This window comes from Anolis sagrei, chromosome 1, assembly GCF_037176765.1.
Source record: "Anolis sagrei isolate rAnoSag1 chromosome 1, rAnoSag1.mat, whole genome shotgun sequence".
Classification (NCBI taxonomy): Eukaryota; Metazoa; Chordata; class Lepidosauria; order Squamata; family Dactyloidae; genus Anolis; species Anolis sagrei.
In genome coordinates this window covers 275,549,814-275,569,000 of record NC_090021.1, presented here as the reverse complement: position 1 = coordinate 275,569,000, position 19,187 = coordinate 275,549,814, and the positions used below count along the sequence as shown (strand labels likewise).

General features: G+C 42.2%; 1 protein-coding gene across 2 annotated transcripts in view; it reads right to left on the bottom strand.

Annotated features, from left to right (window-relative positions):
* The window catches only part of ACCS (1-aminocyclopropane-1-carboxylate synthase homolog (inactive)), a 73,835-nt gene extending 59,703 nt beyond the window's left edge, over positions 1–14,132 (bottom strand). For both annotated transcript variants that reach the window (XM_060764427.2, XM_060764436.2), the window contains exon 1: positions 13,840–14,132. The gene's annotated coding sequence lies outside the window, so the exon portion shown is untranslated. The remainder of the gene's footprint in view (positions 1–13,839) is intronic.
* Positions 14,133–19,187: the final 5,055 nt, after the last annotated feature.

Below are 19,187 nucleotides of genomic sequence, written 5' to 3'. Positions count from 1 at the left end.
TCACGGCCTCCACGGTTTCTCCCTCTATTTTCCAGTTGTCTATCATTCTTGTTGCCATAATCTTGGTTTTTTTGACATTTAGCTGCAACCCAGCTTTTGCGCTTTCTTCTTTCACCTTGATTAGAAGGCTCCTCAGCTCCTCCTCGCTTTCGGCCATCAGAGTGGTGTCATCTGCATATCTGAGGTTGTTAATGTTTCTTCCAGCAATTTTCACCCCAGCTTTGCATTCATCCAGCCCCGCACATCGCATGATGTGTTCTGCATACACGTTAAAAAGGTTGGGTGAGAGGATGCAGCCTTGCCGTACGCCTTTCCCAATCTTGAACCAGTCTGTTGTTCCGTGGTCAGTTCTGACTGTTGCTACTTGGTCCTTGTACAGATTCCTCAGGAGAGAGACAAGGTGGCTTGGGATGCCCATCCCACCAAGAACTTGCCACAATTTATTATGATCCACACAGTCAAAGGCTTTAGAATAGTCAATGAAGCAGAAGTAGATGTTTTTCTGAAACTCCCTGCCTTTCTCCATTATCCATCGGATATTGGCAATCTGGTCTCTCGTTCCTCTGCCTTTTCTAAACCCAGCTTGAACATCTGGCAACTCTCGCTCCATGTATTGCTGGAGTCTTCCTTGCAGGATCTTGAGCATTACCTTACTGGCATGAGAAATAAGGGCCACTGTACGGAAGTTTGAGCAGTCTTTTGCATTTCCCTTTTTTGGTATGGGGATATAAGTTGTTTTTTTCCAGTCTGATGGCCATTCTTGTGTTTTCCATATTTGCTGGCAAATGGCATGCATCACCTTGACAGCATCATCTTTTAAGATTTTAAACAGTTCAGCTGGGATCCCGTCGTCTCCTGCTGCCTTGTTGTTAGCAATGCTTCTTAAGGCCCATTCAACCTCACTCCTCAGGATGTCTGGTTCTAATTCATTCACCACACCGTTAAAACTATCCTCAATATTATTATCCTTTCTATACAGATCTTCTGTATAGTCTCGCCACCTTCTCTTGATCTCTTCAGCTTCTGTTAGGTCCCTGCCATCTTTGTTTCTTATCATACCAATTTTTGCTTGAAATTTACCTCCAATGTTTCTAATTTTCTGGAAGAGGTCTCTTGTCCTTCCTATTCTGTTGTCTTCTTCCACTTCCATGCATTGCTTATTTAAAAATAGTTCCTTATCTCTTCTGGCTAACCTCTGGAATTGCGCATTTAACTGGGCATATCTCCCCTTATCCCTGTTTCCTTTTGCTTTCCTCCTTTCTTGGGCTACTTCCAGTGTCTCAGCAGACAACCATTTTGCCTTCTTGGTTTTCTTTTTCTTTGGAATGTACTTTGTTGCCGTCTCCTGAACAATGTCTCGGACTTCTGTCCATAGTTCTTCTGGGACTCTGTTTACTAAATCTAGTCCTTCAAATCTGTTCTTCACTTCCACTGTATATTCGCTAGGAATGTTAGTGAGATCATATCTAACTGGTCTGTGTATTTTCCCTGATCTCTTTAGTTTTATTCTAAATTGGGCAATAAGAAGTTCGTGATCTGAGCTACAGTCAGCCCCAGGTCTTGTTTTCACCGACTGGATGGATGTCCGCCACCTTTGGCTGCAAAGGATGTAGTCAATCTGATTTCGGTGCTGACCATCTGGTGAGGTCCATGTATAAAGCCGTCTTTTAGGTTGTTGGAAGAGAGTATTCGTTATACACAGCGAGTTTTCCTGGCAAAATTCTATCAGCCTGCGTCCCGCTTCATTTTGTTCTCCCAGACCATGCTTGCCTGTGATCCCTGTTGTCATTTGACTTCCCACCTTGGCATTCCAGTCTCCTGTAATGAAAATAATGTCTCTTTTTGGTGTATTATCCAGTAGGTCCTGCAGATCCTCATAGAACTGATCTACTTCTGCTTCTTCAGCAGCTGTGGTTGGGGCGTATATTTGGATCACTGTAATGTTGAAAGGCTTTCCTTGCACTCGAATTGAGATCATTCTGTCATTTTTTGGGTTGTATCCAAGCACCGCTTTAGCGAATTTCTTATTAATTATGAAGGCTACTCCATTTCTTCGATGTTCCTCTTGTCCGCAGTAGTAGATCTGGTGGTCATCTGATGTGAAGTGGCCCATTCCAGTCCATTTCAGTTCGCTGACCCCCAGAATGTCTATCTTTAGTCTTGACATCTCACCAATAACAACATCCAACTTGCCCTGGCTCATAGATCTTACATTCCAGGTTCCTATGGTGTGTTGATCTTTAGAGCATCGGATTCGTCGTTCACCTCCAGTACCGTCGGCCGCTAGCCTTCCTTTCGGCTTTGAGCTAGCTGCGTCATCACATCTGGGGCTAGTTGAACTTATCCTTATGTCAGGTTTAGCTGTGGTAATTCATAGTGAGAGCAGGGCACTCTCGGCAGCTTGGATTACATGATTGCGTGGAAGCTGCTTCCTGGAAAACTCACTGAAAGTGCAAAGGGATCAGCAGTCCATCATGTTGTACTGCTGGATTCAGTGTTCAGATTCTCAAACTGAATACTCAGGCCAGATTTGGGTGGTTGGCGGCCTGTAGCAATTTCATCAGCAGAGCCCTCCCATTGTGTCTGAGCTCCGATGTTGGCTTTGTATTACCACGAGTTAGACTTAGCAATATTGTAGGACCAAGTAGAGTCCTTCTTGTTGCCAGAACCAGAACCTTTCAATCTAAAGGGAGAGAGAAGCTCTAGCAATTCCCACACCCCAACAGGAATGTAGTGAACTGTGGCGACCTCTTCTCATACCAGATCACATGATAATACTGTAGCCAAAATATCAGAAAATTTGACAAAAACAGTGATTATTTTTTAAAACCAACAACAATGAAAACAACAGCACATGACTGTAGTTCATGCAGATAAAACCACATGATTTGAAGCATCATTGTCATGAGGAAATAATAACAACAGCAATAATTACGTTATTAGTAATTTCAAAAAGTAAATTAGCATAGAGCTTTAGCCTAGTAGATAAATAAATATAGCATAAGGAAGCTGTGCTGACAAATATATTTTGTGGTTATATTTAACTACAGGGATATACATTAAAATAATACATTTCTGCTGAAACACTACACAAAAATTTGATGGACAAGCCGTTTTGGTGTCAACCCTTCTGAGCGTGTCACCTGATATTTTTGTACCCCTTGTGCCCTCCTAGTGACACCACTGGCTAACTGAAGGGGGCCAAAATAAGGACGTTGCCCTTCCCAGATAAAAATCCTGTCACCACAAATGAGACTCTTCTTTAGTCCCCACATTTCTAACATTGCGGCCACTTGAAATTTTATTTGAAGTATAGCTGATGCATCCAAAGAAAAGGGGCAGGCAAAGTTTCCAAGGAAAAGTGAGCATAACAAATAAGAATTTTGGTGTGAATTATTTGGAGTGTCTCATTGTCTAGAATGCTAGTTATTTAAATGCTGAAAGAAAATGTCATGGGGGCGTAATTCTTATTTGGGAGGCTAGAGCCATCATTTTAACATTCTCCTGTAGCAGTCTCTCACTTTGCATGACCAAGGTTTGAGTCCCAGATGCAACCCAAATGCATTGCCTGGCTCTTTAGTTGCTCTGCAACTTGGAAAGGGATACACAGTAGGCCTGTGCAAACTTCAGCCCTCCAGGTGTTTTGGACTTCAACTCAGGCTGTTAAGCAGCAGAGGGGAGAAACAAAGGTCCCGGGGCTGTTAGGAATTGTGGGAGTTGAAGTCCAAAACACCTGGAGAGCCGAAGTTTGCCCATGCCTGGGATACAGGGTAGATCTGAGTAAGGAGAGAGAACTCTACAATACACTGGTCCTCAGAAGCAGCTCTCTCTTGACAACATCTCAGTACAAGAATCAATTTTGCATGTATACCTGTGGCATTAGAGGTAGTTTGGAGAATTAGGGTTGTCAGGATCAAAACCAGAGACAATTCCTTTAATGATGGCGTGAAGTGGAAAATTTTAGCAGGTGGAGCTTGTTGTACAACCAAGTAACAAGCAATACTTGATGAAACTCCATCTCCTACAGATCATTAAAGGTATAGACGCCAACTCCAATTTCTACTCTGGCAACCCCACTAGGCACACTGAAGCATTGCTTTCAGTTGCACCAATATTAATTAACCCAGCCTTAGAAATACTGGCTGAGTCTGAAACGTATGTGCTTCTGGAGAAGGCCTTTATTATTTATTTATTTATTTATTTATTTATTTATTTTATTTGACTTGTATACCGCTACTCCCAATTTGGCTCGGAGCGGTTTACAGCAGTAGATTCAAACAATACAATTAACTTTAAAATACAATAAAACAAGAACAGACATAGTCCCGAGTTATTCACCCACCAAAAGCTTGTCGGAAGAGAAAGGTTTTACAGGCTTTCCAAAAAGCAAGTAGCATCACCTTGCTTTAAACATGAATGTAATGTTAGGCCCAAATTAAGTAAATTTCCCTATGTAATCCTTGCATATTTTTCTTTACTGGAAACAATGTGTTAAGAAAGAAGAACCAGTGCACTTTGGATGCCATTGCAAAGAACCTTCTCAACTGGAAGATCTTGGTTTTGTTGTTTTTATATCAATTTATATCCTGCCTTTCTCCAGTTATGTGGGAAAGCTTATAACTTTATCATGCACTTATAGTGCAAGAACACCAATGGTGTGGCAATTTGAGTTCTGAACTAAGACTTAGGAGACTAGGGTTAAAATCTCTGTTCAGCTGTGAAAACCCACTGGGTGTCTTTAGGCAAGTCATATACCAGATATGAGCAAACTCAGATGCAGCCCCTTGGGCTCTTTTCTCAGACTCTCATCTCTCTCACCATCCTATCCTTCCTTCCTCCTCTCTTTCCTTCCTCCTTCCCTTCCACTTTCATCATTCCTTCCTTCTCTTTTCTTCCTTTCCTCTCTCTTTCTCCCTCCCTCCTTCCTTCCCTTCTACCCTTTTGTCCGTCTTTCCTTCCTTCTCTCCTTCTTTCTCCCTCCCTCCCTCCATTCCTTTCCATCCCTTTGTTTTTTCTTCCTTCTCTCTTTCTTTCCTTTCTCCTTTCCTCCCTTTCTTCCCTCCATCTTTCTTTTTCCGTCTTTTCCTTCCATTCTTTCATCCTTCCTTCCCTTTCTCCCTCTTTCTCCTTCTTCTCTAATTGTCTTTCCATCTTTCTCTCTTTCCTTTATCTTTCCCTTCCTTCTCTTTTCCCATCCTGCCCTTCCTCCTTCCATCCTTAATTCCTTCTCTCTTTTTCTCCTTCACCTCCTTACTTCCATCACCGGGCAGCCAGTCCTCCTAGCAGCAAAGGATAGCATGTGGCCCCCAAGTTAGAAAGTTTACCTATTCCTGTCATGTACTCTTTCTGCCAAAAAGGAAGGCAATGGCAAGTCTACTTTGAATAAATCTTGCAAAGCAAAACCTGTTACTGGGATGCCATAAGCCAGAGATGATTTGTATATAACAGCAACCTGTACTGTGCACAAAATCTTTACTCCCCCCCCCCCGCCCCCCCCCCCACACGCTTTTTTCTTCTTTTCTAGAGTCACAGTGGTACTTGTCCAAGCTTGTTTGTTACTGTTTATTATCCCCAGTGGTTTCTTCGTACATAATACACTGAGTCATATTGTATATTTTAACCATTTGATGCAGGTCACCTCCAAAACGTGATCAAACATCTGAAAAAAGGCACGTAGCAGTCAGGACACTCCTGTGGCAGGAGAACAGATGATCTGCCGACAGGAACTGAGATGGGATGAGAGGATTATTATGGAAACATCACCTGTACGTTCTGTAACAGCACTGAACCAATAAAGAAAGAACACATTTTAATTAACTACTTTCATCAGCTTCCCCATAACTGTTCTTGTACACACTGTGCTGAACAACACAGCAAGATTGATACTTAAACTGGAAAAAATCTATAATTGTTAAGGCCAGACAAGAAATGGCCCACATCAACCCTCCTGCAGTGGCCGACCTAACGCCCCACAGGGTACAAAAGTCTGATATCTTTCCTTATCACTTGATAAAGTTTGTTATGTTTGGCAAGTTTACTCTCGATCAGTGGTTCTCAACTTGTGGGTCCCCAGGTGTTTTGGCCTACAACTTCCAGAAATCCTAACAGCTGCTAAACTGTTTGTCCAACGTAGAATGTAGAGTGGCACAGATGGCATAGGATGGTGTGTATCCCTTTGAAGAAAGGAAAAGTACATTTGATGTTGTGAGTGTTATTATTTCTTGGTAATCAGAGTTGCTAGGCCCAAAAATAATCCCCAGTTAGGGTGATTCCACCAAAATATAGCAGAGTACCGGAACATCCGTTCATAACCAACAAAAGGTTACATGTGGCAAGCAGAGATAGCCTTTGTCCTTTTAGGATGGCTAAGGATTGCAGAGTCTAGCTTAGGTTTCAGAACATTCATTCTGAAAAAAAGAAATACATTCAGGATAGAAAAGTCCTGGAACAAACTAACTTACTTTAACTCCATCTTCTAGCAGAGACAGAAGGTTAAAGGTACACGGTGCTTCATTTTGCCTTTAAAAGAGGCAAAATGCATCCTCACAAAAAGAATAAAAGCAAGGACTGAAGTAGGCCCTTCTACATGGCTTATCTTGGAGGAGAGACAAGCATAACAGTAAATTCCTCCCAAATTTCTATTTGCTACATCATCAAAAGGGGAGGAGGCAATGGCAAGCAGGAAACAAGGCTCTCCAGGCATGTGGGGGAAGGAGTTCCCTAAGCTTAGCCCTGTCTCTGACTACCTCCTTGATGACTGGAAACTTAAACAGGCTTAAACAGTGCAGGGGTGAACTCAACACTATTATTGGCTAAGCTTGGGTTTGGATCAGTTTGACCAAAAGTGATTTGTAATATTTGGTGGTTTGTTTCATATAATCCCCCAAAAACAGAATGGGGAAAGGGGAATTGGAAAGCTGGCCAAAATGGATCAAGGGACCCAGATTTATTGGCTACTGAAGAGGATGGAGTTAAGTCTGCAATATACCTGAGGCAGGAGTCTGCTGCGGGGTCTCCTGGAGAAGATAGGATTAACTGTAGCATCATTTCTTCTTTCCCACCAGTGGAAAAGTTCCCTAGGCTCCTCCTCCAGAGAGGGCCCAGCTGGGAACTCACTTTCCCAGCAGCACTTGCGTGGGGCGGACATTGAAAAGTCTCTGGGTTCATCTCAGAGCATGATGGGAGTTGAAGTTTTTCCCTCTGTGTGTCTCTCAGCCAATAAAAGGCCTGGTTGTGTCTACACTCCGATCGGCTGAGAATAGACACAACCAGTGGTTACAAATCCCAGAACCTTCTCTTGCAATTTGTCTTATTTTCAAAAATGTTATGGTAAAAACTTCAAATAATTCTAAAAAAATCAGTAGATTAGTTTTTTTTTAACTTAGCAAGCCTGTGGTTGTAAATGGGGTCTAAAACTGAGGCAGGTTTCATGCAGATAGGCCTTAAAATGGCTGAGGATTGAGCCTTTAAAGTTTCCCATTGTAGCCAATGGGCCGAATCTTTGTTGAATGAAAATGGCAACACTCCTCCTGATTCGAGTAACTTCCCAGTAAACAGAATGAGGGGTTGGCCGAAAACGGATCCCAAAATGGCATGCCTTTTGGCCAAATTGCACAAGTCTATTATTGTGCAATTTATTGGCTTCTGTAATATCAGTCCCAGAGTAGATGTACAAAGTGAGTTATATCTTACTATCATTGTTGTCCTCTGTAGACACACTGAATTTAGTCTGGGCATAGTTCTACTCCACTCCGAAGCCCCTGATCTGCATGTATTGGGTTTCATATTGTATATATTTTGTGTTCTTTTTCCATTTCTGGTCCCTAGATTGCTCTTAGCTCTGATAGCCCAGATGACACTTTCCTTTCTATGCTATTGGCAGTTCATCAACTCAAATAGAATTTCCACAGTGAGAATTTCCATGGTGGGAAATGTTCACATCCCTTTGGGAATACTGATGAGAACTGGAATTCACGTACAAGAAAATCTGATGACATTTCCCCATCTATTCCACTGTGTCCAGTCAACCACAGTGAAATTGAGAAAGCTGATAGGATCTTGAATATCTGTTTTATTCCTAACCTATTTTAATAGATCTTCTCTTTGCCCTTTGACAGAGTCATAATATTACCAGACATTGTGCCTGGAAACTTGCATTTCTGTGATCACATTGCTGATGATGGAATACTGTCAAAATGCAGAGCTATAAAATGTCAGGGCTTTTTTGCCAGACACTTTGAAAAACAGCTGTTAATTCTAAAACTGTCAGAATAGCAGAGATCTGCAGTTCTATGAGAAGTGAATAGCATGTCTTACACAGGTTTGTATGTCACCTGTGACTTCATTACATGCAATAAAATCAGTGTTTCTACACATTTAAGAATCAACAGTCATGGAGCACATTACATGATGCCTCAACTGTGGGTTCGGGGTATTTTACAGTTTATAAACAACCTCAGATATGCAGATGACACCACTCTGATGGCCGAAAGCGAGGAGGATCTGAGGAGCCTTCTAATCAAGGTGAGAGAAGAAAGCGCAAAAGCCGGGTTGCAGCTAAACGTCAAAAAAACCCAAGATTATGGCAACAAGAATGGTTGACAACTGGAAAATAGAGGGAGAAACCGTGGAGGCCGTGACAGACTTTGTATTTCTAGGTGCAAAGATTACTGCAGATGCAGACTGTAGCCAGGAAATCAGAAGACGCTTACTTCTTGGGAGGAGAGCAATGTCCAGTCTTGATAAAATAGTAAAGAGTAGAGACATCAGACTGGCAACAAAGATCCGCCTAGTCAAAGCCATGGTATTCCCTGTAGTCACCTATGGATGTGAGAGCTGGACCTTAGGGAAGGCTGAGCGAAGGAAGATCGATGCTTTTGAGCTGTGGTGCTGGAGGAAAGTGCTGAGAGTGCCTTGGACTGCGAGAAGATCCAACCAGTCCATCCTCCAGGAAATAAAGCCCGACTGCTCACTGGAGGGAAAGATACTAGAGACAAAGTTGAAGTACTTTGGCCACATCATGAGGAGACAGGAAAGCCTGGAGAAGACAATGATGCTGGGGAAAGTGGAAGGCAAAAGGAAGAGGGGCCGACCAAGGGCAAGATGGATGGATGGCATCCTTGAAGTGACTGGACTGACCTTGAGGGAGCTGGGGGTGGTAACGGCCGACAGGGAGCTCTGATATGGGCTGGTCCATGAGGTCACGAAGAGTCGGAGACGACTGAACGAATGAACAACAACAAAGTGTGGGGTTTTCCCATGATTCCTGAGTTGATTGGCAACCGACTTATTTTTCAATTCCCCGCATAGAGACATGTAAAAATGCCCAATTTAACATGTGATGGGAATCCCCTCTTGCCAGTTTGTAAAAAAAAAAACACCAAACGATGACATCATCATGAAGAAAGGAGCCAAGATGAGCAGTATAGAATCCTTTCTTCCGCCATGACCTTTAGAGGTAATGTATATGGGGTTTTTTTTAACAATGGCTAATGTTCCCTTGGGTGGTGTAACCACCACTGAAATAAGTGTTTTAAAAGGGTGCCTTGACTCAACTTCATTGGAAGGGTGTGGAGGGCAAACAACCCCAGAAAAAGTGGTTTCTTAAGACTGATGCCTTCACACTGCTGTAGTTGAAGAATTTTGAAGGCAAACGATGGGGAAGGAGACATATGTCTCCTGTTTGATGGCAAATAAAATTGATAAATCTTAAAGTAATCAGAGAAAAGGAATAGGTGTGGTGGGGCTGGAAAAAAATCCTTTTAATTTCAAAATGGGACATGGTGAAGCTTAAGTGAAAACCAACTATTTACTTCATTTTTCTTATCCCGTGGGATAAAGTCCCTGGTTAAAACATCCCCTCCCTGTGCATCCCAACAATGGGAGAAGACATAAACAGGGCTGCCTCTAGAAACATATCCTCCAGCTGTCCCAAATTGACTGGGACAGTTCCAATTAATTCTCTCTTTTTTTAAAAAAAAAAGTCATAGTTTCTATCTTATCTTCTCATTTTCCTCCTTAGTCTTTGGCTTATTGAAACTGCTGAAAAACTGAGATGAAATTACAAAAGTAGATTGCTCTCAGCTCGATGGGGGGAAGAAGAAAGGAGAGGGCAGACTGTTGCTCTTTTCTGAAAATCCAGGGAAAGACAAACTGCTGCAGCCATGTGTGTTTGTGTCTCATTCCTCATTAATAAATTTTACTCCTTGACCAGATGTTTCTTATCATAATCTTCATCTATGAAATATTGCCGGAGACAAAACAAGTACATACAGTTCACATTGAGCGGTACGATAAGGTCAGAATCTATTCAAGTGGACACACATTGAAAGAAGGAGCGGGACTGCTGAGGCTGGAGGCGCACAAGAGAAACTTGCAAGGTCGAGAAGGTGAACAGGTAATAGCAGCAGCCACTGTAATTGGTATGTCTTTACCAGCTGGACATTTATTTCTGTAGAGAAAATGGTTCCGTAATACAGGCAGTCCCCAAGTTAGGAACAAAATAGGTTCTGTAGGTTTGTTTTGAAGCTGAATTCATATGTAAGTCAAAAAGGGTATATTTTTGAAGTGTAACTCAGCCATATATAGAATGTTTGTTATCCCCTATGGTATTTGTTTTGATATCTGTGCCCCTGTTCAGAAGATTTCACCTCACTTTCTGTCTCTGTGACAATTGGATTTTGAAAAATCTTGCTAGTTGTAGAAACAAGAGATAAAGCTTCAGTTGAGACATCTTTCCCCCATGATAACTGTTTTCTAGAGATAGGGATAGATTTCTCTCATGTCCTGTTGTCTCACCCCTATTCTTAATTGTGAGTCATTTGTAAGTTGGATGTTTGTAACTCAGGAACTGTCTGTATAGGAAAGTTAATGCTGAGGCAGGAAGGGGTAAAAACCTATCAAAACAGGAAGTGAGACAAAAATGGAGAGGTAAAAATGCAAACAATAGTCATCAATATACACATCCTTGACTTTCTGTTCTGCAACAGTCTTCTGCAACAAAGACTAGGGACCTCATCACATGAGGTCTTGGCTCCAGCCTAGTGTCAGGAAAACAATCCGTCCCCCACAGCACTAAACGTAAAGTCCAGCTGCAGTCCCCTTGAAGACAAAATAACATCTGCACAAAAGAAAAGACTACTCTTTCCAGCAGATAAAATAAAACAGTCTTCTTCAAACATAGCAGAGAACACAGTCCTTCAGTATGCAAAATAAAATACATCTTAATTCAGCTTGGTAAATGTACATGCAAAAGAGGTCGTCCTTCCCAGTGCTCATAATACCAACAATCTGCAGGAAAAAAACAGAGAACTCAGCATCCACAGCCAGAGTTTTAAAGAGCTCCAAATGGTATAATGTAACCTCTGTTGTTATACCCTACTCAATGTAGTAAGATAAATCACTTGCCTTTATTGACACATGCAATGCACCTACATATGGATTCTTTCTTTCTTTGCACACATACATCTGTGATAAGCTTAGTGCTGATCTTCACAAAAAAATACCCAGACTTCTATATACCTTAACAACTTCCTGAACAGAGCCAGGACGAAGCTTGCCGGAGCCCATCACATGACATAGAGCTACCCCCGGCAGGTCTCCCTCCTAGCTCCATCCTGGAGGAATCCTAGAATAGAGCCCTGAGAACACGGGAGGCTTCCCATGTTCTCATTGATTAGAATGGGTCAAACATGGGGGGAAGCCAGATGCCGACGCTTTCCCCATTTGATGAGGAAAGCAGCCATGTTGGTGATGCGGGGCACAGGGCAATGGTTTCCCCCGCTGCCCGTCGGACTCACCATGCTGCCTGATGAATCCCCCCACTGTCACCTGCTCTTTCGACCTCAATGTGATGAGGTCCCTGGTCTCACGTTCCAGGTGCGACAATAAATAAGGAAGTGGAACAAAGGATCAGAAAGAGCAAGCAGAAGATAGCCAGAGTTGTGAGGTGTTCTACATACTGTTACAGTCATGATGATAAGTTGCTCACTAGGTCATGTACATATCATTCCAAATAAAGAAATATAACTAAAAAGGAAGATGAAAGTGGACAAACATTTCCATACAACACCTATGTCCTAATTTTTGTATAAGTACAATCATATGGAGATGCATATTTAGGAATAATTGTAGATGTTTTTATCTTCAAGTCATATCCAACCTATGTCAATCCTATGGTAAACCTATGACAGGATTTTCTTGCCATTATTTCTTTAGAAGAGCCTTGCCATTGCTTTCCTCTGAGGCTAAAAGAGTGTTACTTCCCAACACACTCCAGAAAGCTTCATGGCTGAGTGAGGATTCAAACCCTGGTCTCCAGAGCCATCTTCTAATGCTTATACCACTAAGACCTTGGGAATAATTCCTATAATGTAAATAGAGAATTCCTAACTATAATGAGATGGTTGATGGTTCTATTTGCATCATATGAATTACCGTATTTTCCAGCATATAAGACGACTGGGCGTATAAGATGACCCCCCAACTTTTCCAGTTAAAATATAGAGTTTGGGATATACTCGCCATATAAGACTACCCCTCTTCCAATGCACACCAAATAAAAATTTAAAAAGCATCAGATTTGATTTCAATATGGTAATTTTCCTATTACTGTACTTTCTTCTCTGCCTCTCAGATATTGCACATGCGCACCTGCACCGCTTCACTGCAGTCTTCAGGAGCAAGATCTGAGAGGCAGAGGAGGAGGTACGGTTATAGGATACAAGGGTGGGCCAGAGGTGTGTTTTTCTGGGCCCAGAGCCATTCAATCTCTTTTTTCCATACTTCAGGCACCCCAAACGCTTGCAGCTTGCTCCACCCTTCACTTATACCTTCCCGGTGAGGTGCCCCTTCACCTCACCATTGGGACCGCATTAAGTCCATGAATCCTGATGAATGGATTTTCTTCTACTGTACTTGTACAGCGTCACCCTTAATGATTTCATACAATCGATGCATATGGCAGGCACGTGGCCACTGCCATTTTTGTGCTCCCCCACCGTATGCAGCAACCACAGATTCTCCAATCCGGATTGGAAGTTTCAGCACCCACTCTATAAGATGACTCCCGACATATAAGACTACTCCCGCATATAAGCCGACTCCCGCGTATAAGACTACCCCTGACTTTTGCAAAGATTTTCTTGGGTTAAAAAGTAGTCTTATATGCCAGAAAATACAGTACTCCTTAGGGCATAGTGGTTTCAGCACTGAATCCAGATAATTTCCCAGTCTTATCTCAAATGAGGAATACCGAGAAGTGGTTTTGCCAGTTTAGTCCTCTGAAATATTGGTCTAATGGGCCTTAAAGCTGCCATTTGGCAGGCCAGCAGAAGGAAACAAGAGGCTTCAAGAGTTATTCCAACCAAAGTGTCCTGACTGTAGGAGCAAAAGGGGAAAATCCTTCTTCCCCTCACTACTCTGGCAGCCAGAGACCTTAATCTATTCCCCATGTAGTTTGTGTCTGGTTTTTATGCCCACAGGAATGCTATGAACATGCCCATTGGTCTGCAGAGTCTCTTCCTGGTCACCAGATGTCAAGGAGCGAGAACAGAGGGTGCAAAAGTAGCCCTTTTTAAAGATCCACCCCTTCATACATAGCCAGAAGCCCCTGATCACTCAGCTCAAAGCTTCCACCCCAAACAGCCAGGCCAGTCTGCAGTCTGTCACCCACTAGCAGCTCCCCACAATCTCACAGATCAGGTGCTGGTGGAAAGCCGGCTCCCTGACCTGGAAAAAAAATCAAGACCTAAATCTACCCACAGTGGCCCTGACTTGAATAGCTGGTCATCAGTTAGACCTAAATCTACCCACAGGCTTTCTTGGCATTTATGTACTTACTAGATTTTCATCTTGAATCTCTGTTGAAAAGGCTATGCAGTCCTCTTGCTTTGCTAAGAATAGCAGAAATACAGGGTTCATATCAAAAAACTGCCTTTTCCCTGAACCGACATGATGGCCTTTTCTGTTTCATCAGGTTGGGTATTAATAATGGCTCTGATCGGAAGGGATGATTCAGATGCAGGTAGCATAACACGGAGTGCCCTCCTCGTGTTATGAAAGAACAGAACGTCTGTTGTTATTTCCCTGGGTTTCCCTCCCACCTTCAGTTCCCTTGTCCTCCCAGCCTCTTTGCTTTTGTCACTGCAAGAGAGATGCTGAGTCACTTCCCAGCCGAGGTTGTGCTCTCCAATGATGTGCCTTTCAGTGGTACAATGCTCTGGATGATCAGGCTTTGAAGGAAAATATCTAGACAGTGTGTTCCCTCTTCGTGATTCCCATCATAGCTGAAACAGGACAATTATCTACTTAACGTGTTTTTTTAAAACAGAGAAGGAGAAAAAGAATACCCTGCAGACATCACAACTTGGGCTGCTGAATGGTGTGGGTGTTGAGAGAGAAACAGCAGACTAAATCATACATTGTGGGCAGAGCTATTACTATGAGCAAGAAAATGATTTTAGTGGAATATGGATTTATAACACTGATGTATTTGTTCTGGTTCAAATTTGTTCTCACTGGACAAATTGAAGGAATAATGAGAATTGACATCCTGCAGTTTTACTTCAGACTAAAAGGTTTTTTTCAATTCCCCAAAAATGATTTTGACAACATCAATCTGAATTGACCTCATTTGCTGTTGTTCATTCGTTCAGTCGTTTCCGACTCTTCATGACCTCATGGACCAACCCACGCCAGAGCTCCCTGTCGGCCATCACCACCCCCAGCTCCTTCAAGGTCAATCCAGACACTTCAAGGATGCCATCCATTCATCTTGCCCTTGGTCGGCCCCTCTTCCTTTTTCCTTCCATTTTCCCCAGCATAACTGTCTTCTCTAAGCTTTTCTTTCTTCTCATGATGAGGCCAAAGTACTTCATCTTTGCCTCTACTATCCTTCCCTCCAATGAGCAGTTGGGCTTTATTTCCTGAAGTGTGGACTGGTTGCATCTTCTGGCAGTCCAAGGCACTCTCAGAACTTTTCTCCAGCACCACAGTTCAAAAGCATATATCTTCCTTCGCTCAGCCTTCCCTAAGGTCCAGCTCTCACATCCGTAGGTGACTATGGGGAATACCATTGCTTTAACTATACGGATCTTCGTTGCCAGTGTAATGTCTCTACTCTTCACTATTTTATCGAGATTGGACATTGCTCTCCTCCCAAGAAGTAAGTGTCTCCTGATTTCCTGGCTGCACTCTGCATCTGCAGTAATCTTTGCACCTAGAAATACAAAGTCTGTCACTGCCTCCGCGGTTTCTCCCTCTATTTCCCAGTTGTCAATCATTCTTGTTGCCATAATCTTGGTATTTTATGTTTAGATGCTTTCTTCTTTCACCTTGCTTAGAAGGCTCTGCAGCTCCTCCTCACTTTCGGCCATCAAAGTGGAATCATCTGCATATCTAAGGTTGTTAAAGTTTCTTCCAGCAATTTTCACCCCAGCCTTGACCTCACTGGGTTGTGTTTATTCACCTTTGACATAATATTCACTCACAAAGAATTTATCTTTGTGCTGAACTCTGGTTGCCCTCAGGGTGTTGCCCAATGCATTTTGCTGCTTGAGACAAAAATATATCATGACTTAATATATGAAAGTTTGTACTTCACCACCTTTAAAGACAAAACAGGGCAAGCAATGTGGTTCACAACTGTCTACTCCAGCAGCTTGTTACTGTCTCCCTAGGTCAATGGTTCCCAACCTTTGGTCCTACGGGTGTTTGGAACTTCAATTCCCACAATTCCTGTCAGTTGGCCAAGCTCCTTGAGGCTTCTGGGAGTTGAAGTCCCAAACACTTGGGGGACCAAAGATTGGGAACCAAGGCCCTAGGTAATGGCCTGAAGATAGGACCCACTGTCTTTCCACTTACAAAACTTGTCCAGCGTGGCAGTCATGAGATTGCACTATCAAGCTAGATTAGGTGGTGCATGTCAGGTTATCGAGAGCACATATCCCTAGCTCTTTCTATCACCACCTCTTCCCCTTCCCATACCTAGCCCTGCCTCTTGTAAGAAATTTCAGCAACCGACTCTGAAACTGAGAACTGCTGGGATGGTTTGGGTATATGCACCTTCAGTCTGCCCGTCAACCTATGGCAATCCTTTGAGTTTCATGGGGTTGTTTTAGGCAAGAAATACTCAGATGTAGTTTTGCCAGTTCCTTCCTCTGAAACATAGCCTACAGCACTTGGTATTCCTTGGCCATCATTCCCCATCCAAGTAGTGAAGAAAGCTGACTCTGCTTAGCTTCCAAGGTCAGACAGGATCTGGTGCCTATGGACCAAATTATTATTTCTTTTTTGGGGGGAAGGGTGTCTTTTTAATATAATTTCCATCAATAGAAGGCTAGGCTTGTCCCTTCTCTGTTTTCTTTTCACTTGCAGGCATATATCTTTTCCCCTTCAAACAAGAACTACGTTATTAATTGGTTACAAGTAGTCTTTTTAAGAATTTTACACTTAGTAAGTCTCTTAATGATTTTGCATATTTTAAATTCAAATGGTGTTTTCATACAATGCCCTGTTTATTGTGCCTAACTTTTTATTATTTTCCATTCCAATGTGATTGCTGTTGTTTTCACTTATTTTAGCTTTCTCATGCAGGGAGAAAGGCAGGATATTTATTAATTAATATTTTAAAAGTGTTGTTGTTTTTTTAAAAAAGACAGCCTCATGGGAAAGGCTTACCACCACTACTATACCCCCAATCCAAAGCCCTTTATTCCCGGCTACTACTTTTGGCCATAGAAGTAAAAACATACAGGCATAATTAGTCCTATCCATCCATATATCTATCCGCTGGGTATTACTAACCAGTGAGCAGTTACCCAAAGTACATAAGCAAGAAAATGTATTTTATGGAGGCATTTAAAGAAGGAGAAAGAAGTGGCACCATAAAAAAATTCTGTCAGGAGATGGAACATTTTGTCAACATTTTATACTGCTCCTCTTCTTGTCTTCCGTGACAACCTAATCTCTGAAGACATTAACAAAAGACAGTGTTTATCTTTGCAGCATGAAAATCTCCACATGCTGATTCCTGCAGATCCCGTTGTTGCTTAGGACACATAGCAGGTCTGTCTTCCTCCTCGTTGGTATTGCCCCAAATACCCCAAAGGCACCAGATCCTTGGTTCATACTTGGATGAGAAACCACCAATGAATTCCTCATACTATAGGAAGCATTTCAGAGAAAGAAACTGACAAATCATCTCTGAGTACCCTTTGTCTGAGAAAATCTTATAAAATTCATGGAGTCATCATAAATCGACAGGCAACTTAAAGAGTTTATCACAAGCCTGGAAGGAGCTATTTATGCAAATTGCGAGTAGCACTCAAATATGAATTTCTTTTTTTCCCTGAGACAAAAATACCTTTAAAATGACCTCGATGGAAAAGCAAGCTGTTATCATTTGCTAAAATCTGCAGCTAATATTATACGAAATCTACTCAACCAAACTTGCTGGAGGAACACAGTGTACTAGGATTCGTGTGCCTCTCACTCTCCCCCTCGTCTCAGACGACTGTGTCCAGAATGAGAAGCCAGAGCAGTTTGGCTTTATAAACAATGCTGAGCATTAATCATCTGTAAAAGGCTGGAAGAGCCTCTTAAAGTTCTAATGTTGCCTAAATGCAGTACAGAGCTTCTTTCTCCAGACACATCTGCCATTTTTAATCTGATTTGAGAAATAACAAGGGTATAACAAAGTTGCTTTTCAACCTGAACTCTTACTTCTTTCAGGATGTAATGACTAACATTTTCCAGTTTCCATAAGTGTTACTTTAAAAGGGCATTTTAAATGGATTTCCCCCCAGTTTTACACCATTTTGTTATCAGAGCAATGTGTTACACGTAATGTTAGGTGTATCTACATCAGGCATGGGCACATTTTGGCCTTCCAGGTGTTTTGGACTTCAACTCCCAAAATTGTGGATGTCCAAAACACTTGGAGCGCCGAAGTTTGCCCATGCCTGATCTACATTGTTGAATTAATAAAGCTCGATGACAGTTTGACTGGCATAGCTCAATGTTATGGAATCATGGGATAGTACTAGAGTGCAGTAAATACTGATCAGATTTCATGGACTGTGTTTCTTTACCAAATGGATGGTGGCATTGACAAAATCAACACAGACTTCTGTAAGCATGGGACTGCCTTTCTCCATTTGGGAATTGTGTAGTTTTCTGGAAGTGGAATTGTAACTTGCTGTATTACTTCAGATTGGTAGGCTAGCCAAACGAATGGGGTTACAGTTCAGCAATCCTTGGAGGGCTCCACAGTTTCCATCCCTAATGTAAGCCAATTCATAACCAGTGAATTTCTTAAAACAGGATTATTGTAAATAGCACTTGTTCTGTTACACAATCTCAGATTTTTCAATTAATATACAAGTTGTAAGAGCCAAATGGGTTTGGAACTGGTTTTCATTTTGTAATGCAGGCATCTGTAAGCAATTTGATGAGTGCTTTAAAGAGTTTAAAGGCTCAAGGTAGGTGGTACAAAGTAAGAATAAAGCATTTCGCTAAAAAGTGCTCTAGGCAAAACAGCTATAAAATATATTCTGTAATATAATACATGCACCAGTTTTGGTTTCTCCAGGAGGAGGGCAGCCTCCCTCACAGGGCTCTTAATGGAACTGTTCAGATGTCAGCCAAGTCTCAGCTGAACCTGGAACTTCTGGCTGTTTGCCCGCAGCATGAGAAACTTGAGCCCTGAGGAGTTTTGTGTTAAGATCAGCAGCTCTATGGAATCTGGAAAAATAAAAAGGACTGCAGCACATCAAATCGAGGATGCTGTTTTTGTAAGTGTGCAGATATAGACAAAAATGATATTTCATATCTAATGTTTAGAATAACATTATAATAATGGATGCTTTTGAGCTGTGGTGTTGGAGGAAAATTTTGAGAGTTCCTTGGACCGCAAGAAGATCCAACCAGTCCATACTTCAGGAATTAAGCCTGGCTGCTCATTGGAGGGAAGGATATTAGAGGCAAAGGTGAAGTACTTTGGCCACATATGAGAAGACAGGAAAGCTTAAAGAATACAATGATGCTGGGGAAAATGGAAGGAAAAAGGAAGAGGGGCAGACCAAGGGCAAGATGGATGGATGGTATCCTTGAAGTGACTGGCTCGACTCTGAAGGAGCTGGGGGTGGTGACGGCCAACAGGGAGCTCCGGCGTGGGTTGGTCCATGAGG